Source organism: Chlorocebus sabaeus, chromosome 1, assembly GCF_047675955.1.
Source record: "Chlorocebus sabaeus isolate Y175 chromosome 1, mChlSab1.0.hap1, whole genome shotgun sequence".
Lineage (NCBI taxonomy): Eukaryota > Metazoa > Chordata > Mammalia > Primates > Cercopithecidae > Chlorocebus > Chlorocebus sabaeus.
The window spans coordinates 88,656,359-88,681,704 of record NC_132904.1 but is presented as its reverse complement, the minus strand read 5'-3'; positions in this window follow the sequence as shown (position 1 = coordinate 88,681,704).

Sequence of the window (25,346 nt, the reverse complement as noted above, 5' to 3'; positions counted from 1 at the left end):
ACAAATCAATAAACATAATCCAGCATATAAACAGAACCAAAGACAAGAACCACATCATTATCTCAATAGATGCAGAAAAGGCTTTTGACAAAATTCAACAGCCCTTCATGCTAAAAACGCTCAATAAATTCGGTATTGATGGAACGTACCTCAAAATAATAAGAGCTATTTATGACAAACCCACAGCCAATATCATACTGAATGGGCAAAAACTGGAAAAATTCCCTTTGAAAACTGGCACAAGACAGGGATGCCCTCTCTCACCACTCCTATTCAACATAGTGTTGGAAGTTCTGGCTACGGCAATCAGGCAAGAGAAAGAAATCAAGGGGATTCAGTTAGGAAAAGAAGAAGTCAAATTGTCCCTGTTTGCAGACGACATGATTGTATATTTAGAAAACCCCATTGTCTCAGCCCAAAATCTCCTTAAGCTGATCAGCAACTTCAGCAAAGTCTCAGGATACAAAATTAATGTGCAAAAATCACAAGCATTCTTATACACCAGTGACAGTCAAACAGAGAGCCAAATCAGGAATGAACTTCCATTCACAATTGCTTCAAAGAGAATAAAATACCTAGGAATCCAACTTACAAGGGATGTAAAGGACCTCTTCAAGGAGAACTACAAACCACTGCTCAGTGAAATCAAAGAGGACACAAACCAATGGAAGAACATACCATGCTCATGGATAGGAAGAATCAATATCGTGAAAATGGCCATACTGCCCAAGGTAATTTATAGATTCAATGCCATCCCCATCAAGCTACCAATGAGCTTCTTCACAGAATTGGAGAAAACTGCTTTAAAGTTCATATGGAACCAAAAAAGAGCCCGCATCTCCAAGACAATCCTAAGTCAAAAGAACAAAGCTGGAGGCATCACGCTACCTGACTTCAAAATATATGATTTTTAATAAAATGTTACATTCAAATAAAATAGTGCCTTACTGTATATATTTTTCCAGTTTCTATTTTTGACTTATTATGTATGTAAGAAATGGTGTTTGTCAGCAAGCATCTTCTTCCAAATGAACTATTCTTCAGCTATCCTATAGAGTAAGTTGGCCTCGATATTTTATGGACAGTGAGTTCTGTAGCCACCTCCTTTTCTCCTGGAATCCTTTCAGTACCCCCCAGTTGTCCGATAGAAGTTTACAGTCTTTCATTATAGCCCTTGATATAGCCTTACCTGTATTCCCTGTATTTCTACATTTCCAAGTTATAGATCTCTCTCATAATTCCATTATCTTAGAGAGGAGGCAGCCCAATAAAGTAGAAAATGATGTCACTAAAACCAAATCCAGCATCTCGGTTCTGCTGTTTCCTGTTTGTCTTTGATTGAACTTCCTTGAGTTTTGGGTTTCTAATGTGAAAATGAAGAAATACTTTTTAGAGTTGTGAATATTCAATGAGATAATGTATGTCAAATGCTTTGTACAATGCCTGGTGTGTAGATGTTGCTCAACAGATGTTGGCTTGTTTTTTAGCCTGCACAAAAATGATAAAAGAGATGTGATGAATCACATAATGTTTTGCTTTCCCTGACGTGTATTATTTGCATTTTAAAAGGGATCTCTTGTTGACCCAACAAAATAAAATATTGATGGTCTTAGAGAGTAAGGCAGGCTGGTGTGAGAGTTATTTTTAAGTAAGGAGATGTTTTAAGGCCACTAAATCTCCCAATAGTGAGGACACACAGAAATAAGAACATCATAAAAATTGCATTAAATGATGCTTCTCATATGTTCAATGGTCCTGATTTTAGGAAATTAAAGATCATTATTACTTGACTTAATTTAATTAACAGAGCCCATCACCTTAGAGCCCCTGGGCTTCTATACAGAGAATATGAATGCAATGATTAAATTAATTCACAGCCAATAAACATTCTCATCGGAATGAAAATGGAAGGAATTATCTGATTGAGAACACTGAGTCAATTATATGCCTTGGGTATTTCATGAAAATTCATTGAAATTCACCTGTGCTGAAATGGAGACGAGACCATGTAGCCAATGTTATTCATTTATTCACCCATCCATTAACTCATCTCATGTTTACCAAGCCATTTCTCTGTGGTAGCCAATATGCTAGATGTCCTATGATAAACACAAAGATGAATCAGATGTCTTTCCTGGCTACCCCCATAAACTTGGAGCAAGACATACTCTCAAATGAATGTAATCCACAGAACTTGGAATACAGAAAAATATATCAATTTTGATTTGCAAAGATCGTGAAAACATTCTTGAATAGATGGTGTATCTAGGCCTTGGAATTGAGATGGTTTAATAAAATTAGTTCAACCATTTTTCATTGAATATGTACCATATGTCAGAAACTATCTTAGTGCTAGAGATAACAATTTCAGATGGAATGGGATTGTGTGCCAGCTCTACTATTTTTCTAACTGTGAGCTGTAATAAAATTGAATCTCTCAAACACTGTTTCCTCCATGTAGATAAAATAAGCTTTGACCTGTTAGTCAAAGTGAAATAATACATGTAAAGGTAATTATGTGCTTAGTAAAAGTTAGCTATTATTATTACAATATTCCATTGATCTTCTCTTTTCTAGTCTTCTTCTAAATTCTTCTATATTTGGCTAACAGTTTCAATCTCATTAAGCAAAACTTTCATCAACAAAATCTGACAAAATCAGCAAAACTTTGGTAGCTTTTCAGCCTCTTCTGAGAAATCTAAGTTTATTTGGTATTCAAGGCATTTCATGAGCTGCTTCAAACCCTCCTATCAAATGTACTATTTAATTTCTGGATAAACCAGATTTCAGGGTGCTATTAAAATACACCCTGGGCTCTGTTGCCTTTGTATCTTTACTTATCTTTGAGAGAAAGTCTTTACCTTTCCTAGAATTAGTGTCCTTAGTTTTTGAAATTGTACCTATGACCCAGCTGAAATGTCACCTCCTCTGTTAAGCTCTCCCATCTCATTATCTCTCTTTCACTATAGTGTTGATTATGTTAACACATTGCTCAAGAATACTGTTGGTTTCTCATTAATTGATAAATCAAGTATAAGTATTTTAGCATGACTTTTTAAAATTCATCAAAATATGGCGGTAACTAAGTTTACTAATATCATCTGGTGTAATCTAATAGCACCTTTTCTTCAATGAAAAGGCATACCCTTTATAATTGTTATCTGCATAATTTCCCAAACTGTTTTATTAATTTCTGATGCTCTATTCTCTACCTGGAATGTCTTTCCATGCTACTTTGAAATCTTAGGCTTCTCTTAAGGGCAAGCTCTGAGAAATCTTTCTGAATTGCTGCAGTAGGAATTAATCTCTCTGTCTTTCAAGTTGCCTTATCACCCTGTTTACACGCCATTACAGCACTCTGCGACACCTCAACTCACAGAGCTAGCTGTATGTTCTTACCTTGCTTAAAAGAATATGAATTCCTTAAGACAGAATAATTTTTATTTATAATTAGATGTCTCATTTGTATTACAGTGCCTGACCCATAGTAGACTTCAATAATATGTTTACTGAATGGTTTATAGAGCATAGGCTGCTCCAGGGACAGAACAGTGACTTTTGCAGTGATGCTGTATTTGCTAGATTCGAGGAGTGGCTTATTGAGAATTTTAGGAGGCTCTGTGCTTCGTTTTGGTGCTATAAGCATGTGGAAGGAATTCCTCTTGGTTTTCTCCATCTCAGAATTTGGACTTTTGTTGGGACTCTTACGTATGTTGCTCTGCTTGCAATGGGCTTTAAATGAGAAACCTCAAGGGAAACGGGTGGCTGACACCAGTTGGTCTGACTGGTCCTGCTGGGACAATGAACACTGGGGAATGCTTCAGTACCAAAGCAATGAGCACTGGGGAATGTTTTCATAGCTGAACTTCCTTTTTGGGGATAGGCTCAATCCTTGGCTACTGTCTCACCTCCCAGGTTAGTTGCTGCCTTTGTAAGGACTCAGTAGTTACATGTCTGGCACTGGGCCTGACATAGTGTAGTTTCTCACTAAAAATTAGTCTAATCCCTTTTTCCTTTCCCATTTTTCATTCAGTTTAGGACTATTTAATATAAGATATAAATATATAAATAATCTTCATTCTGCCCCAATCCAAATTAAATCTTGAAACACAGTACTATGTATTGATGCTGTAGCTCAGGGTTGCCTCTGTATGCTCATGCATGATCTTTCTTATTTCCACTTACAGCCTTCTTATAAAGGGCAATAAATAGAGCACATTAGGACTACTGAATATGACACTCAAGCCATGCAATTGTCTCTTTTTTGGATAAGTTTTAGGTGGGAGTAAGCTCCCTGCTTCGTTTTCTTAAGAACGTGTAGTGCTCTTTAGTGTTTGCTAAACAGCCTTGTTGCTTTGCTGTTTGGGCACCTCAATTCAGGACTTGAAGTTGGAAGAGACTCTAACATAGCATTTCTGTCTTTTCTACTCGTGAGGTCACATGGTATAAAAGCAAAAACTGAACCTGGAATGTGGGACTGAATGAAGCCAGGGATTGAGTCTAGCCCCCAAAATCTGTTCAGGTACTGAAGCATTCTCCAGTGTTGCAGGACCAGTCAGGCCAGCTTGTATCACCCACCCCTGGTTCCCTCGAGGTCTCCCATTTTATATCCATTGCAAGCAGAGCAACTTATGGTAGACTCCTAACAAAAGTCCAAGTTTTGAGATGGAGAGGCCCATGAGCAGGAGGATGGGAATAATGATGGGAAGGGCAAGTGGGGAAAAATAACAATAGAAATACTGATGACACAGTTCATAAGTGATAAAAATACAATTGAATTCTAGAACAAATCATGCTCTGCATTTTGATTGTACTAATCTTGAAACAAGGAATGAAGTTCAAGACCTTTGTCCACATAGTGACCTTTACATTAGTGATGTATGCAAAAGAAGGCTAGATAATTACTTTTGGAGGAGAGAATCAAACTTCATGTTTGTTTGTTTGTTTCTCAACTATGAGATTTTGTATTTTCATAAAAAGAAGAGTCCTTACGTCTCCAGTCATCACTGAGCCCACTGGTGTGGTAAAGACTCCAGAATTCCTGATGGTATAATGAAGCTGCCCAAGGGTCTTCAAAACCCATTGCCTGTGTTGCTTACCTATAGTCATTATTTTGGCTATGGAAGTCAATTCGAATCTCAGAATCTACTCATCTTCTCTATATTAGTATTTTTTTTTCCTGCTAAATGGGTAAAATGAATGAGTATTCTGAGCCCAGGAAAGTATGTTGAGAAAAAGAAAAAGTCTATTTCTGCTTTCTCTCCTCTCTGGTAGATTTTGGCTGAAAAGGGTGTGAGATGAAGGATGAAGAGAGGGCTGTGGTTGGTGAGAAAGAGTGAATGTTGGGAGGATCTTAATGTGTTTTAAAATGTAATCTTTAAAGCTCTTGTCACTGATGTAATTAATAAACACCAGGATGGAAACATTGAAGGGTTAGAGGTAGTTTGAAATTGAGAGTAGATGGATCTTTTCAAAATACAATTTTCCTGGTAACCCTAAAAGAATTTGAGTATTGACAACATAATAAAATAGGTACTCTCACTTGTACTCATGATGTTTAAAAAAATTGCTAGCAAAACACTAAAGACTTTTGGTTAGATAGCATATTTTCAGTTTAGGTGGAAGCAAAACTTCTTATTAGTTTTCAGCTCCATCTTATCTGATCGTGTGACATCCCCAGGTCAGTTCATAATGGATAATATCACTGAAGGTGTAGATTCCTGGGGCAAACAGAGGAAGCCAATTCTGTGAATAGCAGTGGGAGTGATCTCTGAGGGCTTGTAACCCTAAAGCAGCAGGCAAATCATCTTTAGAAACAGTGTATTTTAGTCATGAAATCTCCAAGCAAATTTGGAATCACTCAGCTTCTCATTCAAAGATAAACAATAATACTTTTAAGATACAGTACCAACAATGATGTGAATAATGAAATTAGTGAATACTATCATGGAAGAAAGTCAAATAAATAGTATATTTTTTTTTAAAAAAGGAATAGCTTCACTAAGATATGTTAAAATAAAAACTCTAGACAAAATAAATTTAACAGAGTTCATTTGAATAGAGAGTGAGTCATGAGTCAGGCAGCACTCAAAACTGGAAGAGAAGTTCAGAGAGCTCCATTCTAGGAGTGTGGGCAGTGAATTCACTAAGACAAAGAAAATATTCAATTGGTTAGAGTGGAAAGACCCTAGTCAGAGGATGGTTGGTGATTACTGATTGGTAAGGTTGCTAGTTTGTTCTTACTGTTTTCTTTGGTCTTTGGTTTGCTTATGTAGAGATTGAAATCACTGCAACCTTCCCAGCCTAATGGCCTCTCAATTAAAACAATTTTAACAGATATAATTTATATACCATAAAATGTATCGCCTTAAAGTATACAATTCAGTGGTTTTGGTGTGTTTGCAAAGTTGTGCAACAAACACAATTACATAATTTTAGAACATTTATCACCTTCCAAAGAAACAATATGCCCATTAGTAGTCACTCCTCATTCCCTTTCCCCACAATTCTCAGCAACCAGGAATCTATTTCTGTCTTTATGGATTTGCCTATCCTGGCAAAGTTGTATAAATAAAATCATCCAATATGTGGCATTTTGCATCTGGTTTCTTTAACTTATTGTGATGTTTTCAAGGTTCATCCGTGTTGTAGCATGTTTAGTATCTTTTCCCATTTTGTGGCTGAATAATATTTTATTGTGTGGATAGATCACATTTTTCTTATCCATTCATCAGTTGACAGGCATTTGGGTTTTCTTCTACTTTTTGGCTATTATTCACAGTGCTGCTATGAACATTTATGTACAAGTTTTTGTGTGGACATATGTTTTTAATTCTATTGGGTATATACTTAGGAGTGATATTGCTAGGTCATATGATAGCTCTATGTTTAAACTTTTAAGGAAATGACAAACTATTTTTCAAAATAGCTGTAGCATTTTATGTAAATAATGTCTTCCCTCTAGCTTTATTAAGGTATAATGGACAAATAAAAATTGTATATATTTAAGCATGCAACATGGGTATCTCCACTCCTATATTCATGGCAGCATTATTCACAATAGTGACAATATGAAAATAACTTAAGTGTCTATCAGTGGATGAATGACCAAAGAAAATGTGGTAAACATATGTAATGGAATATTACTGGGCCTTAAAAAAGAAGGAAATTGTGCCATCAGCAACAACATGGGTAAACTTGGATGACAATATATTAAGTGAAACAAGCCAGGCACAGAAAGACAAATATTGCATGATCTTCATATGTGGGATCTTTAAAAGTTGAATTTATAGAAACAAAGAGTAGAAGGTGGTTACCAGTAGTCAAAAGGTGGGAGAGGTGGGGAGAGAAATGATGTCTTTTTGATTTCCAGAGATGAAGAAGTTTATTCGGCCCTGGAGACCATGTTGTCTCTATAGCTGTATTTTTAAAAATGTATCATATTTTGAGGATTTTAAAGGGTGTAGTTTCCTACCATCCTGGCTCTATATCGTCTGTTTTGGCAAAGTCCCCTTCATGAACACTTATAGGCAGTTGATAAAGAGAAAAGGCCTAGATCAAAGAGTGAAACAAGTCCTTGGGCTCCTGCGTGTACTCTGCCTTGATACTATTTCTTGTATTCTTCCTCCACTGAGAAGTTACTGCTTCCATTTATCACATTTGGACTATCTGATTTCAATAGCAGTAAGAACATATAATAACTGAGCATCTACCATGTGCCATGCACTATGCTTATTACTGGGAAAATAAAAATAAATTTGAAATAAAGCAATTAGGTATTACAATTCCCTGTAGGTACTAGTAAGTGCTTCAGTAGAGATGCAAAGAAATAATTTTTCAAAGGCAGAATGGTGTAAAGCAGGGTATCTCAATTTTGGCACTATAAATATTTTGGGCCTGATAATTCTTTGTTGTGAGTGGTTGCTCTATGCATTGTGGATGTTTAACAGCATCTCTGGCCATTACCCACTAGTTGCCATTGGTACCAACACAGTTATGACAACCAAAAGTATCTCCATACATTGTCATTGTGGAAGTCAGGTTTTAGGACTTTGGGGAGGTAACTTAATGTTTCTGTTCCTCATCTTCAAAAATGAGAATAATAATAGCTACTTCATAGGATTGTTGTAAGGATTACATAAGATAATACATGTAGAACCACCTAACAAAGTGCCTGGCACATGTAAGAGCTTGTTTGCTATTTATTCAGTATTATATATTGAGCACCTCCTAGGTCCTAGGCTTTCTGTGAGATGTTGGTAAACAATGGTGAATCAAGCCAAGATAATCCTGGCCCTTTTGAAGCCGGTTGTCATTTGCACCTGAAAGCTACTGTGATTGCTGTGGTCATATTGTCTTGCAAATAGGATCTGCTTATGTTTTGTGCTCTTCACTAGACTCTGAGTTGCTTTAAGGGAGAAACAAGCTAATTTTGTCTTTGTATTTTTATCACAGATTAGCAAGTGTCAAGCACATAGTAGGTACATGAAAATTGTTTGTTGAATAAACTAACAACAAAAAAATGAACACCGGGCAGTTGTATAGATACACTAAAATGCTTTCCTGATGAATGCTGCTTGAACTCTAGCCAATTCCACTTTTTGGGCCATGGGTGAATTGTTGGCCCTGGCTCTACATTCACTTTTCTCCTGCAGTGTGGCATGGCAATTCAGCAAGGCTTGGATCTCAGTTTGAACATATTGCAGAGGGTGGCCATGATCGTTTTGTTTTATTCCCCTCCAATGTTTCCACTTTCATTAAACTTAGATGTTACAATGGTAAACTGAGAGAGGGCAAAAGAAATGAACAAGTGGGATATTATCTTGTTGCCTTATGTGAATGAATGGCTGGAATCATGGATGATTATGTAACCAGACACCTGTTCCTTCAATTGTTCAATCATCCATTATTTTTTAATTTGCAACATTTACTGAACATCTACTGTCTAGTCTGGATCCTTTTCTGCCTCTTTGCTCTTTGATTACTGGGGTCAGTGCCTTGCTGTCCCATGCTCCCTCCCGTCTCCAGGCTTTTCCATATTCTCTTTCCTCTGCTTGGGCCATAATTCTAATTAATTCTTATTTATTGTTGAGCTCTTAGTTCACATTTAACTTAGTTAGCATCCCCACTTCCACTCCATCGAAGATTAGAACAGAACCCACAGCTTTGAGCACTCAAAGCCCTGGAATTACTGTATTAGATTAGTACCTGTTGATCCCACTAAACCTGAAATCCTACAGAGACAGCAGTTGTGTCAATTTTTCTCGCTACGATTTCCTCACTTCTCAGCACAGCGCCAAGCGTACAATAGGTCTTTGGTAATGTTTTCAGACTGATTGCTGACTAATTGACTGCATGAATGAACAAATGCTAGGCACCGCTCAAGTTTTCTCTGGCTTTTCTTAGGTGTTCTAAAAATTGCTGAACTGAACGGTGATTCTGACCTGTTTCAGGAGTGATAAGTGCTTGCTGGGCAGGCTCTCTCTAAGGCTGACCAGTGAGTATTCCTCTCAGTATAGGAGTGAGAGTGAGAAAAAATTGGGAGAGATGGACAGTAGGGCCCACCCTTCTGCTAAAATAGGACCTGAAATCATCTTAGAGTAGCTGCCATCTTTGCCATAAAGTGTTTGATGGTATCAGCTACAGAATAAAAACTGTTTCTGTGCTCTCCACTTGACATGTGCACTATTTTTGTTTTCCTCTCACCATTTGAAGCTAATATTCTTCTTCACTGACTTTTGGCTTTTTGCCCTAGGAAACAGTGGCCTTTAATTCTTGAGCTTATTTTTCTATTCAAAGCAACATTCCCGGGTCTGGTTAGGAGTTGGCTAGCCTCTGTGCTTGTTGGGATTCTTAGTAAAAGGCATGATGAGGGAGGTGGTGGGGGAAGTGATGGGCAGATATGTTTTAACATACATAAAATGTATTCTGTAAGCCTATAAAAGTCAAATTTAAAATATGCATATTTGTTAAACAGTCCTTGGGCTGAGATGACTGGCATTTTTAAAAAATAAATGAATGCAAACAACCTTTATCTGGGCTTGCAATGTGCACAGTGAAATATTAACCACTCATCTCCTATGAATACTTCCCTTGCTCTGCACGGACTGGATGTTCTGCTGATTTGTAGCAGTGACACTTTTGGGTTTGCCAAGGAGAGATGTCTTGCTTGTTTCTCTGGTGACTATGAAGCCTTGTTCACATCGTTGCTGCTGCCCACCAACTCTGAAAATACATCTTGCCGCACCACACTGGAGGCCAATGGTGCAACATGATGCAGCACATTGCAAAGCTAAAATCTGAAACTCTAGCATGAATATTTATTTGTCATTTTGGAAAGCGACTCTGTTTTCCTGAGGCAGAGGCTGGAAAGAAAGACTGATGACCAGCCTCGAGTGGGCGGAGTGAGGAGGGAGAGGAAAGATGGAGAGGGGGCGATGTTTGTATGTATGCTTCCATTCATTTCCTGATGGTTGATGCCACTTGGATAAAGGGCAGCATTTTCCACCCCTTTTGTGGAGGCCTGTAAATCAGCCGAGGTAGTGGTTACTAAAAGTTAATGTCCATTAACCAGTTTAATTGTGAAATCTGAAAAGACTACTTTTAGCATCAGATCCTAGAGGTATCATCTGTGGATGAGATTTTTCATTTCTCTGTTTACAGCAACATGGAATTAGACTTGTTTTGTTATTTAAAAAACTTGTTTGTACAGTGGTTTCAATAATTAAACCAAAATGTCACTACATCCATATGCCTTTTTATATCCTATTTCCTTGTAGAAAGGTTTATCCCATAGGAGTACCCCCGCTTCAGTCAAGTTCAACTTTTACCTTGGGAAAAATAAAAAGTTAAAAAAAAAAAAAACAAACCAACTTGTCTTTTCAAATGTTTTACTTAAACTAAAGACAATTAAAATTATTTATACACAACCATGCCACAGAAGTAATGAGATGATTAAAATATTCTTAATGAGCTTGCAATTTCCAATTGTTTGACTTGATGTACCAATACATATTTATGATTTTAATTATTGTTTTGGCCTCAGAAAGTGTCTGTTTTTTAAAGATCAGCAGGGTTAACGAGAGAGTTGATACATTGACTTCTTGATTCTTTCCTTAGACTATTAGCAATTAGAATAATATACTGGGGTGGGGAAATAACAAATTTGCTTACGTATCTTCTAGGCTCTATTAACACTTAAATTGGAAAGTCTCTTAGTTTGTTTTTTAAAGTCATCTTTAAGCCTAAAGGGTCTGGTGAGTATAGCCTAATATACGTAGCATTTAGAGGCAATTAATTTGTATGATTGAGAAGAGTTTTATCTATCTCCGCCTCTTTATTTTCCTTCTTCTCATCTCAATAGAAAAGGGTGGGACTGAGAGGGGGAGGCTAATCCCACCATCTGTGCTCTGGCACCTCTTTTCTCTAAGATATCTCATTTCATCAGTTATTCCTCTATCCTGTTTCTTCAACCTCTGCCACTCCTTTCTCTCAGACTGAAAAAACACTAAGATCCCTCCAAGAGGATAAAACAATATAATTAAAAAAAAGTTCCTCCTTTGACCTTGTATCACCGACGCTCCATTCCTTGCTTTTTCTCTTTCCCTTCACTTCTAAACCATCTTCTTTCTTGCTTATTTATTCTTCAACCTGCTGCAATCTGCCTTTTATGCCATCTCTCCGTGAAAAAAGCTTATCCCACCTTATTGGTGGTATCTGTTTTACTGCAGCCTGTGGACAGTCATCAGTCCTTACGTTACTTCTCTCTGTGGCAAATCCCTGTTGAAATACTGAACTCTTACCTTCTATGGAACCACATCTTCCTGGTTTTCTTTCTTTTCTTGGATTTGCTTTCCTCAGCGCAGCCTTATATATTGGTGTTCCCCAGGATTTCAGTTTCTGCCTTCTTCTCTTTTTTCTCCCTCTGTATTTGTTCCTTGGGTTGATTTCATCTGGTCATGAGTTACTCTTGGTCATGATGACATGACTGAGAGCTAGAGGATTTGGAAGAAAGAATATAACATTTGAAGTCAAATCCACCTGTCTTTGAATTATGGTTCTGCCACTTACTAGCCTAGTAGCAGATTTAAAACAATGATTCTTACTCTACTCTGATGACTCCCAGTATCTTTAGTCTATATTGTCCTTCTGAAGTCTAGTACTACGTAGCTCTCATCGGAAGTCTCTTGCATGATGATTCACAGGTATGCAAGCTCCTTGTGTAAGAACGAATACCTTATTCCTGATCAAACTCCACCTCAGCCCTTCTTTTTAGCCTATTTCCTCTCTTTTAATGAAATAAATTGTCAGATATTCAGGACCCGTGTTGGCCGTTTCATCTCTATCTCTCCTCTTTTGTTAATTCTACAGTACTCATCAATATCATCAGTGAGTCCATCAGTCTCTATTTTCATTTCCACTCTAGGTCAAGCCTCATCAACCAATTCTGGATTATTAAATTAGTTATTCAAAAAGGTTTACCAGCTCACCATATATGTGTTTTCAGTCTATTATCTATAACGTTCACAAATTAATATATCTAAACCACACTCTTTAAAGTATCTTATTACTTTGATGAAAATAATTAAACAATTAGTAAGAACACAACACCATTCATGAGTGCTTCTTGCATTTTTCTACAGCCACTTCACAACTGATGACTGGCAGTCCCCACCTATATTAAACTCCATTTCCCCCCCAAGAATTTCTCATATTTTATTTCATTTTTTTGGATTACACTAAAATTTACTTGTTACAAGGAAGGTGCTTCTACTCATTCTTCTCCTGGATAAATCCTGTGTGCATTTCAAAACTTGGTCCCTTGTGAGAATGTAAAAAGGTGCAGCTTCTATGGAAAATATTTTGATGCTTCCTCAAAAAGTTAAGCACAGAATTACCATACAATTCAGCAATTCCACTTCTAGGCATTTCCCTGGTGGTCTAGTGGTTAGGATTCAGTGCTCTCCCCCTTCTAGGCATATAACCAAAGAAAATTGAAAATAGGGGCTCAAAGAGACATTTGTACCTGAATGTTCATAGCAGCATTATTCACAATAGCCAAAAAAATGGAAACAACCCAAGTGTCCATCAACAGACAAACAGACAACCTAAACATAGTATATTCATACATCAAAATATTATTTAGCCATAAAAATGAATAAAGTTCTGATATATGTTAAAACATGGATGAACCTTGAAAACATTATGCTAAGTGAAATAAGTGTCACAGAAGGATAAATATTGTATGATTCCACTTGTATGAAATATCTAGAACAGGAAAATTCATAGAGATGAAAAGTAGATTCGATGTTATGAGAGGTTGGGAAAGGGGAAATGGGAAGTTATTGCTTAATGGGTACAGAGGTTTTGTTTGGGTTGATGAAAAACGTTTTGGAAATGGTGGATGTTTGCACAACTTTGTGGATATGATGAACGCCACTGAATTATACTAACAATTATTTCCTAGAAACTAATTCATTGCTGGTGGGAATGCAAAATGGTACAGCTACTTTGGCAGACCGTTTGACAGTTTCTTACAAAACTAAACATATTCCTACCATATGAATCATTAACTGTGCTCTTTTGCATTTACCCAAATGAGGCGAAAACTTATGTCCACATAAAAACTAGCAAATGAATGTTCGTGGCTGCTTTGTTCACATATGCCAAAACTCAGATGCAAGCAAAATGTCCCACAGCAGGTGAATGGATAAACAAACTGTGGAATATCTGGACAATGGAATATTATTCAATACTAAAACAAAATGAGCCATCAAGCCATGAAGAGACAAGGAGGAAGCTTATGTATATTACTAAATGAAAGAGCTAATATCAAAAATCCATGTACTGTATGATTTCAACTAAATGACATTCTGAAAAACTATGGCGACGATAAAATGATCAGTGGCTGTGAAACTACTAGGCAAGACAAGAGAAAGGGATGAATAGGCAGAGCACAGAGGATTTTTACAGAAGTAAAAGTACTCTTTATGATACTGCAGTGGTGCATATATGTCATCTTGCATTTGTCAAAACTCATAAACTGTACAACACCAAGAATAAACCCTAATGTAAACTATGAAGTTTGGGTGATGATGATGTGCCCATATAGATCCATCAAATGTATCAAATGTACCACTCTGATGTCAGATTTTGATAGTGTGGGAGGCCATGCATTTGTAAGGGTCAGGGAGTTTAAGAAAAATCCATGTACCTGTCTTAATCCATTTGTGTTGCTATAAAGGAATACTTGAGACTGGGTAATTTATTTTTAAAAATAGGTTTATCTGGCTATTTGTTCTGCAGACTGTGTAAGATGCATGGTGCTGACATCTGTTTCTGGTGAGGACTTCAGACTGCTTCCATTCCTAGTGGAATGAGAGGTGGAGACAGCATGTGCAGATATCACATGTTGGGAGGAAGAGAGAGGAAGAGAGGGAGAGAGAGAGCGAGAGAGAGGTGCCAGGCTCTTTCTAACAACTGGCCCTCCAGCCTTCATGGAAACTAACAGAATGAGAACTCACTTATTCCTGCAAGGACAGCACCAAGCCATTCATGAGGAATTTGCTCCCTATGACCAAAATACCTCCCACTAGGCCCCACTTTCCAACACTGGGGACCAAATTTAAACATGATATTTGGAGGGTCAAGTATCCAGCCTATAGCGGTACCTTCTGCTAAGTATAGCTGTTAATTCAAAACTAGTCTAAAAAGTAAAGTCTGTCTAAAAAAAACTTCCTCTTTTTCAACCTTCACTGTATGCCTCTGTACTAGATTTTTCCCTTCATCTAGAATCTATTCAGTTTTCTTCCAGCCCAGTAAAACAAACAAGTGAAACCCTGCTCTTTTGTGTCTTTATCCCCTGATGCTACCATCCTACCTCTAATGCCTTATCTCACTCCCTCGTTTCTTATACAAGCATCTCAGCAGTGTGAGTCTTCTCTTCTTGTTGGTTTTACTTCTTTTTTTTTACCGTTCAATCCTCAATCATCAACAATGTGGCTCCCATCCATGTCAGAACTGACAATGCAGTCAGTAATGACTTCATGTTGCCAAATGAGATAGGCACATTTTGTTTCTCATCTGATTAACCTCTTGCCAGCATAGGCTCCTGGTAATAATCACCTTCTTAGGATTTATTTGCCTTGGTGTTTGTGGGGTAGCCTTTTTTTTGCCTAAGTCAAACACTTTTCTGGCAATGTCTTTCAAAAATACTTCCTACCTTCCTCTGTGTTGTTGCTCCCATCCTCTAAAAACTCTGTTTATAACCTGCCTTTTTTCATATTCTACATGCTTTTCCTGAATTAGTAATTTCTTGAGCATGGTGTTTAAGAAATTTCTATATGCAAATTATTCCAAGTTCTACATTTTTTTATCCCTAACTTCTCCTCTCCAATCCAGACTCCAATTTCCTGCTGCTGCTGAACTCTCCATCTGGAGGTTCCATATTTACCTCCAGTTCAACATGTTTAAAACTGATTTCAATGTCTGCTCCTCCCACTCCAGCCTGTTCACCTTCCTGAATTCATAATCTTTTAACATTGCAATGTCATCCTCCTCCTCATAGGAAGGTTATGAGGGATAAATGAGTCAATGTATGAAAGAGTTTAGCACAGAGTCTGGCAAATATTTAGATCTCAATAAATTTTTGCTACTATTGCTGCTGTTATACTTATCTCAGCCAGTGTTATCACTGAACCACTTATACAAGCCAGAATAGCCAATATAATTACAAATCTCACTATCTCCAAGCCCCTGTTTCTCTCCTGTGACCAAACAGCTATGAGATCTGGGCTTTGCTTTCATATCCAGCCTTCTCTTCTACTACTACCTGCATCCAAGTTTTGTTCTAGCAGGACTCATAACTTGAGTATTTTAATGATTTTTTTTGTCATTCTCCTCTCTTTTTTTCCTTTTTGTATACTCCCTTATGCCTGGAATGCTATTCTTTTCTCTGTTCACCCTCATAGTTTTCTTTTTTAAAAAAAATGATACTCTCTCTCTCTATATATATATGGTAAATTTGGGGTACATGTGATAATTTAATGCATTCATATAATTTGTAAAGATCAAATCTGTGTAATTAGGATATCCATCACCTTAAATATGTGTCTTTTCTTCATTCTAGAAACATTCAAATTGTTCTTTTCTAGCTATTTTGAAATATACAATAGATTATTGTAAACTATAGTCAACCTACCGATCTTTCAAACACTAGGTCTTATTCCTTCTACTAAACTGTATATTTGTACCCATTAACCAATTTCTCTTTATTCCTCCCTTTCCACTCCCTTACCTTCCCAGACTATGGTAACCACCAATCTAGCTCTCTGTCGTCATGAAATCCACCTTTTTAGCTCCCACATATGAGTGAAAACATGCAATATTTGTCTTTCTGTGTTTGGCTCATTTCACTTAATGACCTCCTCTTCCTTCTATGTTGCTGAAACTGACAGCATCTCATTCTTTTTTATGGTTGGATAATATTCCATTGTGCTTGTATACCACGTTTTCTTTATCTATTCATCTGTTGATTTGCACTTAGGTTGATTCCATATTTTGGCTATTGTGAATAGTGCTGCAATAAACATGGGAATGCAGACACCTCTTAGATATGGTAATTTCCTATACTTTGGATGAATACCAGTGGTACAATTACTGGATCATATGATAGTTCTATTTTTAGTTTTTTAAGGAACTTTCATACAGTTTTCCCATAGAGCCTCCACTAATTTACACACCCACCAATAATGTACAAAGGTTCCATTTCCTTTTCGTCCTTATCAGCATCTGTTACTCCTTGTATTTCTGATAGAAGTTAGGGTTAAAGCACTGGACTGCAGACCAAGAGCATTTTTTCATATACATGTTGGCCATGTTTATTTTCCTTTGAAAAAATGTCTATTCAGATATTTTGCTCACTTATTAAACAGATTGTTAATTTATTTTTGCTATTGAGTTGTTTGAGCTCCTTATATATTCTGGTTATTAATCACTTGTCAGATGGATAGTTTGCAAATATTTTCTCCCATTTTTGGGGTTGTGTCTTCACTTTGTTGATTATTTTCTTTTTGGTACAGGGAGTTTATAGCTTGATGTAATCCCATTTGTCTATTTTTGCTTTAATTGCTGGTGCTTTTGAAGTCTCCTGAAAAAAGAACACTGACCATACCAGTGTCCTGTTGCATTTCCCTAATGTTTTCCTTTAGTAGTTTTATAGTTCTAGGGGTTAAATTTAAATTTTTAATCCATTTCGATCTGATTTTTGTGTATGATGAAAAATTGGGGTCTAGTTTCATTTTTCTACATATTGTTATTCATTTTTCTTAGCATTATTCATTTAAAACACTATCCTTTTCCCATTGTATGTTCTTGGCAACTTTGTCAAAAACGAATTGGCTGTAAATGCATAGATTTATATCTGGGTTCTCTGTTCCGTTCCATTGATCTCTGTCTGTTTTTATGCCAGTACCATGGTGACTTGGTTACTATAGTTTTGTAGTGTATTTTGAAGTCAGGCAGTATGATGCCTCCAGTCTTGCTCTTTTTGCTCAGGATTGCTTTGGCTATTTGAGGTCTTTTGTGGGTCATATGCATTTCAGGATTGCTTTTCCTATTGATATGAATACTGTCTAGTATTTTTATAGGAATTGTATTGAATCTGTAAATTTTTTGTATAGTATTGTCATTTTAACAATATTAGTTCTTCCAATTCATAAGAATGGAATACCTTTCCATTTGTTGTGTTCTTTTCATTTTCTTTCATCAGCGTTTTATAGTTTTCCTTGTGTACATCTTTTACTTCTTTGTTTAAATTGATTCCAGGGCTTTTATATTTTTGTAGTTATTGTAAATAAGATTGCTTTCTTGATTTCTTTTTCAGATTGTTCTCTTAAGTCATATATAAATGTCACTGGTTTTTGTATGCCGATTTTGTTTCCTGCAACTTTACTGAATTTATTAGTTTTAATAGATTTTTTGTGGTGTTTTAATGTTTTTCTAAGTATAAAATCATGTCATATGCAAACAAGTCTAATTTGACTTCTTTCTTTCCAAATTTGAATGCCCCTTAGTTCTTTCTCTTGCCTGATTGCTCTGGCCAGTACTTCTAGTATCACGTTGAATAAAAGTGGTTAAAGTGGGCATCGTTGTCTTATTCAAGATCCTAGAGGAAAGGCTTTCAATTTTTCACTGTTCAGTACCATGTAAGCTGTGGGTTTGTCATATATGGTCTTTATTATTTTGAGGTATGTTCCTTCCATACCCAGTTTGTTGAGGATTTTTATCTTAAAGGGATGTTGAATTATATTGAATACTTTTTCAGCATGTATTGAAATGATTATATGGATTTTGTTTTTGTTATTGTGATGTATCATATTTATTGATTTGCATATGTTAAACTGTTTATGCATCCTTGGGATGAGTCCTACTTGAACATAGTGAATGATCTTTTTATTGTGTTGTTCAATTTGGTTTGCTAGTATTTTGTTGAGGATTTTTGCTTCTATGGTCATCAGTGATGCTGGCTTGTAGTTTTCCTTTTGTGTTGTGTCCCTGTCTGGTTTTGATATGAGGGTAATGTTGGCCTTGTAGAATAAGTTTGGAAGTATTATCTCCTCTTCAATGTTTCTGAGGAGTTTCTGTAGAATTGGTATTAATTCTTCTTTAAATGTCTGGTATAATTCAGCAGTGAATCTATCAGGTCCTGGGCTTTTCTTTGATGGGAGACTTTTTTATGGCTTTGATCTCATTTATCATTATAGATTTGTTGAAATTTTCTGTTTCTTCATGGTTCATTCTTGGTTGGTTATACATGTTCACAAATTTCTCCATTTCTTTTTGGTTTTCAAATTTGTTGGCATATAGCTTTTCATAATAGTCTCTGATGATTCTTTGTGTTACTGTGGTCTTAATTGTTCAATTTTTTCATTTCTGATTTTATTTGGGTCTTCTTTTATTTAACTAAAAGTTTTTATTTTGTTTATTTTTTCAAAAAATAACTTTTTGTTTTGTTGATCTTGTAAATTGTTTTCTAAGTTTTGATTGAATTTATTTCTCCTCTGACCTTTATTATTACTTTTTTTTTCTGCTAATTTTGGATTTGGCTTATTATTGCTTTTGGAGTTCCTTGAGGTGCATCCTTAGGTTGCTTATTTGAAATCTTTCTCCCTTTTTTGATATAAGCATTTATTGCTATGAACTTCCCTCTTAGTATTCCTTTTGTCATACCTCATAGGTTTTGGTATGTTCAAGTTTCATGTTCATTTCTTTAAATATTTTTTTTATTTCCTTCTCAATTTCCTCTTTGACCCATTGGTCATTCACAATCCTGTTTTTTAATTTCCATGGTTGTGTATTTTCCAAGGTTCCTCTTGTTATTGGTTTCTAGTTTTATTCTGTTGTGGTCAGAAAAGATACTCAATATAATATGTACTTTTCTGAGTTTGCTGAGACTTGTTTTGTGGCCTAATGTATGATCGATTCTGGATAATATTTTGTGTGCTGATAAAAATAATGTAAATTCATTAGGAGCTGGGTGAAATGGTCTATAAATTACAATTACGCTTATTTGGTCTAATGTGTAGTTTAATTCCAATGTTTCTTTGTTTACCGTTTTTTGTCTCAATGTTCTCTCCTTTACTGAGAGTGAGGTGTTGAAGTCCCCTACTATCATTGTAGTCAGTCTATCTCCCAATTTATATCTACTAATGTTTGCTTTATTTATTTGGGAGCTCCAATTATTATGTCATCTTGATGAATTGGCCCTTTTATCATTATATAGTGACTATATTTGTCTCTTTTGACAGTCTTCAATTTTTAGTCTATTTTATCTGATATAGGTATAACTACTCTGCTCTTTTTTGGTTTCTAGTTGCATGGAACACTTTTTTCCCACTCTCTTTCAGTTTCTGGATTTATAAGTGAAATGGGTGTCTTGTAGGCAGCATATCGTAGGGTCTTATCTCTATCCATTCAACTACTTTATGCCTTTTAATTGGAGAATTTAGGCAATTTACATTCAGAGTTATTATTAATAATTCAGAACTTACTGTGATAATTTTGTTGCTTGTTTTTGGTTATTTGGTAATTCCTCTCTTTTTTTTCTTCCTTTCTTACCATCTTCCTTTGTGGTTAAGTGATTTTCCTTAGTAGTGTGTTTTAATATATTTACTTTTTATTTTCAGTGAATCTGTTATAGGCTTTTGCATTGTGGTTACCATGAGGCTTACAAAAACCATCTTATAGATATAATAAGTTATTTTAAGGAGATGACAACTTATCTTACATTGAAAACAAACAAAGAAGCAAAGAAAAAACTTTTTAAAGGCTCCACATTTTAACTTTATCCTTCATCTTCACATTTTGACTTTGTTGACTCAATTTATATATCTTATATTGCCTATCTCTTATCAGGTTGCTGTAACAATTATTGATTTTGATAGATTTGTCTTTTGAGCCTCACACTAGTGTTATTAGTGAATGGCACATCACAGTTACAGTATTAGAGTATTCTTGGTTTGTCTATGTACTTAATTTTACTAGTGGGTTTTATTTTTTTTATTTTTTATTTTTTGAGACGGAGTCTCGCTCTGTCTCCCAGGCTGGAGTGCAGTGGCCGGATCTCAGCTCACTGCAAGCTCCGCCTCCCGGGTTTACGCCATTCTCCTGCCTCAGCCTCCCGAGTAGCTGGGACTACAGGCGCCCGCCACCTCGCCCGGCTAATTTTTTGTATTTTTAGTAGAGACGGGGTTTCACCGTGTTCGCCAGGATGGTCTCGATCTCCTGACCTCGTGATCCGCCCGTCTCGGCCTCCCAAAGTGCTGGGATTACAGGCTTGAGCCACCGCGCCCGGCCAACTAGTGGGTTTTATAGCTTCAAATATTTTCTTTTTTTCTTGTTAATGTTTTTTTTTTTTTTTTTCTTTCAGATTGAACAACTTCCTTCAACATTTCTTTTAAGATGGGCTAATAGTAGTCAATTCTCCCAGTGTTTGTTTGTCTGAGAAAGATTTATCTCTTATTCAAATTTAAGATTGGCTTTGTTGGATATGCTATTTTTGAATGGCATTTTTCTCTTTAGTACTTTGGAATTATTCCATTACCTCCTAGCTTGTATTATTTCTGTTGAGAAGTCTGTTGCTAGATGAATTGGAACACTTTTACATGCTATTTGCTTCTTTTCTTTTGCTACCTTTAAGATCCTCTCTCTGTTCTTGGCTTTTGAGAAATTGCTTATTATATGTCTTGGTATAGTCTTATTTGGGTTGAATCAGCTTGGTGTTCTCATAAACTTTCTGTACCTGGATATTTATATCCTCAAATTTTGGGAAGTTTTCCATTATTATCTCTTTGAATAAACTTCCTAGCCTTTGCTTTTGTTCAGCTTCCTCTTGAATACCAATAATTCTTAGATGTGGTCTTTTGAGATAATTTTCTTTATCTCAAGGGCAATCCTTTTCCTTTTACTCTTGTTTCTTTTTTCTCTTCTGACTGTATATTTTCAAACAGCCTGTTTTCAGGATCACTGCTTCTTTCCTCTGCTTGATCCATTCTGCTGTTGAGTACCCCTAATTAATCTTTTAGTTCAGCAAATATAGTTCTCAGTTCCAAGGTTTTTATTTATTTAAAAAATATTCCAATTTCATTAAATTTAACTAATAAATTTCTGAATTGGTTTTCTTTGTTATCTTCAAAAATCATTGAGTTCCCTTAAAATTGCAATTTTGAATTTTTTTGTCAGAGAATTCATATATCACTGTCTCATTAGAGTCAGTCACTGGTTTATTGCTTTATATATTTGAGGAGGTTGTGATTCCCTGTTTGCTGTTGATTCTTGTAGATACATATCTGTGTCTTTGCATTGATGGATTAGTAATTTATTCTAGTCCTGTATGTCTGGCCTGTTTTTCGGTTTTGGCTTTTGTTTGTTTTTAAGAGATGGGGTCTTGGTCTATCACCCAGGCTGGTGTGTAGTGGCATGATCATAATAGCTCACTGCAGCCTCAAACACCTGTGCTCCAGGGATCCCCTTGCCTCAGCCTCACAAGTAACTGAGACTACAGCTTCGCGCCACTTTATATGGCTAATTAAAAAATGTTTTAGCAGTGAGGGTCTCACTGTGTTGCCCAGGCAGGTCTCAAGCTTTTATCCTCAAACAATCCTCCCACTTCAGCCTCCTGAGTAGCTGCAGGTACAAGTTTTGGTTTCCATTGGATATTTTTGCTTAGAAATTATTTTTAATTTAAGTGTTTATTTCCTTTCTTTTTTTCCCCCCACTGGGTTGCTGCCTCCTATTTGGCACTAGATGGTGTAGTAAGACCATGTTTACCTTAGTTTTAGTAAACAATTTGGGACAGGGAGTACCACCTGTCCCAAATGGGGAAGGTTCCAAAGGGAATATCCAGGTAGTGTAGCAAAGGTGGCTACAGGTTCGTGCCTAGTGGTCTTGTACAATGAACTTCCCACAGAATGATGAAATTGAACAGCTACTCTGATTTGGTGTCTCCTTCCGCTGAGTTACAGAGCAGAGTCCAGGGCTGGGGATGGAAGTTCCACCTTCCTACTTTTTATCTGACTGTGCTCAGTTATTTTTCTCCCTTCAGGCACTTCTCATGCTTCCAGTGGGTTGAAGCAGGGACAACCCAAAGGAGTTCACTTGAGTTTCCTGCCAGCAAACTCAAAGTGGGGAAGCTGGCTTTCCACCCCAGTCCTACATTTTTTCAGTGTAGAAACTGTGAATTTTCCCTGTCCCAAATTGTTTACTAAAACTAAGGTAAACATGAGCTTACCACACCATCTAGTGCCAAAAAGGAGGCAGCAACCTAGTGGGGCGGGGTGGAGGGGAGGGGGGAAGAAAGAAAATAAATACTTAAATAAATTAAAAATAATTTCTAAACAAAAATATCCAATAGAAACCAAAACTTGTACCTGCAGCTACTCAGAAGGCTGAAGTGGGAGGATTGTTTGAGGCTAAAAGCTTGAGACCTGCCTGGGCAACATAGTGAGACCCCCAATGCTAAAACTTTTTTTTTAATTAGCCAAACATAGTGGCATGCAACTGTAGTCTCAGTTACTTGGGAAAATTTTCCACATGCTTGGTTCTCAGCAGGTCATGAAGAGGGGTGCTGCAGATATGGAAGCCTGCTTCTCTTACTGTCTGTTTGGAGATTTTTCTGCTTCTCTGTGGCCCTGAAGTGTCTCACCTTCTTATTTGAGTTCTGGGATATTGCTGGTGATAATCTTGGTGCTGCATATTTGTTTTTGGTTTTCTGTTGGGAGAGTAAAGCAAGCTTGCTTCTATAATGCCATTTTGGAACCAGAAGTCCCTAACTGCTACGTTTTCTAATCATTCTTCTACTCTGAGTTCGTCATCACCTCCTTTAGGGAATCTTTATTGCCTTTCAACTCTTGGTAAAATTATATGCTATTCTTGAATTTAACACAGTGTTCTATGCTTTTCTGTATCACACAAGCTTACCACCATGGACAGTGAATTTCAAGAACCATTTGTTATTCACTTTTATTTTTCTTTCAACCAGCAGAGTGCCCAGCATATATTATGTATTTAATAAAAATTGGTGAAATTAAGCTAAACAGTTGACCGAGCTTAGACACTGAATGATAATAACCTCAAAGCCTTATATTCTATCTCCTCATATGTTTCAGAACTCAACTCTATAAATAAATCCCCATTAAATTTTCTTTATGTTAGATTCCAGCTGTATTTTGAAAATTAAGGAGGAAGATTTCAGATCCTGATCTTCCCATTTTTAACTTGCTGATCAAGGTATCAATGTCTTAAGAAGATATTTAACCATATGTAAAACTTGACAAGTTTAAGAGTAGAATCCCCAGAATCCATATGTTCATTTAATCAGTATTACTAGGCAAGGCCTCTTTATAAAGTATTTTTATTTTTACTTAAAAAAAGTAGATTACAATTTTCCACTAATTATAACTGTGGTAGAAATCAGTATGGTAATATCAGCAAGCATGGAAATATACAGAGAAAGAAAACAAAAATCAGCCATAATTCTGCCACTAAAGATAACAACTGTTAAAATTTGGTGCATGGTCTGCCAGAATTTTCCATGATATTTCTTTGCAACAATACTACAATTTGCTGTTTTGAGGTCTCTTTCATTTTTTTTCTTAGCAATATAAGAACATCATTTTTCCAGGCAATAAAGATTTGCCTCTAATGTTGTTTTTAATTTCAGCTTGGTGTTTTATTGTATGACTATAACCCTTTATTATGAACATTGAAGTTTCCAAAAACTATTATGAAATTTTTATGTACATATCGTTGCTATATTATCTATTTAGTTTGTGTGATGGGTATTTATTTACATATATTAGTATAGGGTTTAAGTATGCAATTACATTTTAGAATGTTGTTTATGTGAATGTCGCCCTTGAAAACATGGACAAATACAGGGCCACAATGATTCATGTCTTCCAGTTCTGTAGCTAAGATGAAAATAATACTTATTTGTAGATTTTTGGTGGTGATTTTGCAAGTCATTCATTTATGTGGGGTTGGTAAGTCATGTAACTTTATGCTTTTCAATGCTTTGCCAGTAAAATGGAACTTATAATACTTGCCTCATCCTCCATGGTGAAGACAGGAGAGTATAAGCACTGAGAGAAGTAAAATCACATATAGATTATGATTTTCTAGTTTTTCTCATTGTTCTTCCTTATTGTGATTTTGTTTGGCATTAGTTTTTCCACTCATCCATCTTATGATTTTCTAGTTTTTCTCATTGTTCTTCCTTATTGTGATTTTGTTTGGCATTAGTTTTTCCACTCATCCATCTTATCATAAATGATGACTCTCTTAGGTATAATTTCCTTTTTGTTCGTGTGTGTTACATGTGTGTTACTTCTTTTCTTACAAGGCAATATTTAGTGCGACACAGGAACACATAATAAATATATTTTTAAATTACATTTCAAAGTGAGGTATTGTATCAAAGTGAACCTTAAAATATGGGAAGCCTCTGAAGTGGAGGAAAAGATGAAACAAATGGATTAAATGAGATGTGGCCACCACGGGGGATATTCTACTTCATAGAAGTCCTAGAAATCTCAATGAAATCACTACATAATTTATGCAGGTTCATAAATAATCTATCTCAACCTTTTTCTTTAAGAAGTCAGTTTTCAAGTGCATAAACTAAGCAATCCTGGTGACCCACCTCCAACATGAGATGGGGAAATCTATTTCAAGCTTAAAAAATTACTTCTTGGCTTGTGGTTAATGGAATATTTGCCAGTTTCTTTATCGAGGCCAAAGGGACATTAGAAAATGCACACTCTTTGATCATTTATTAATGCACCATGCTC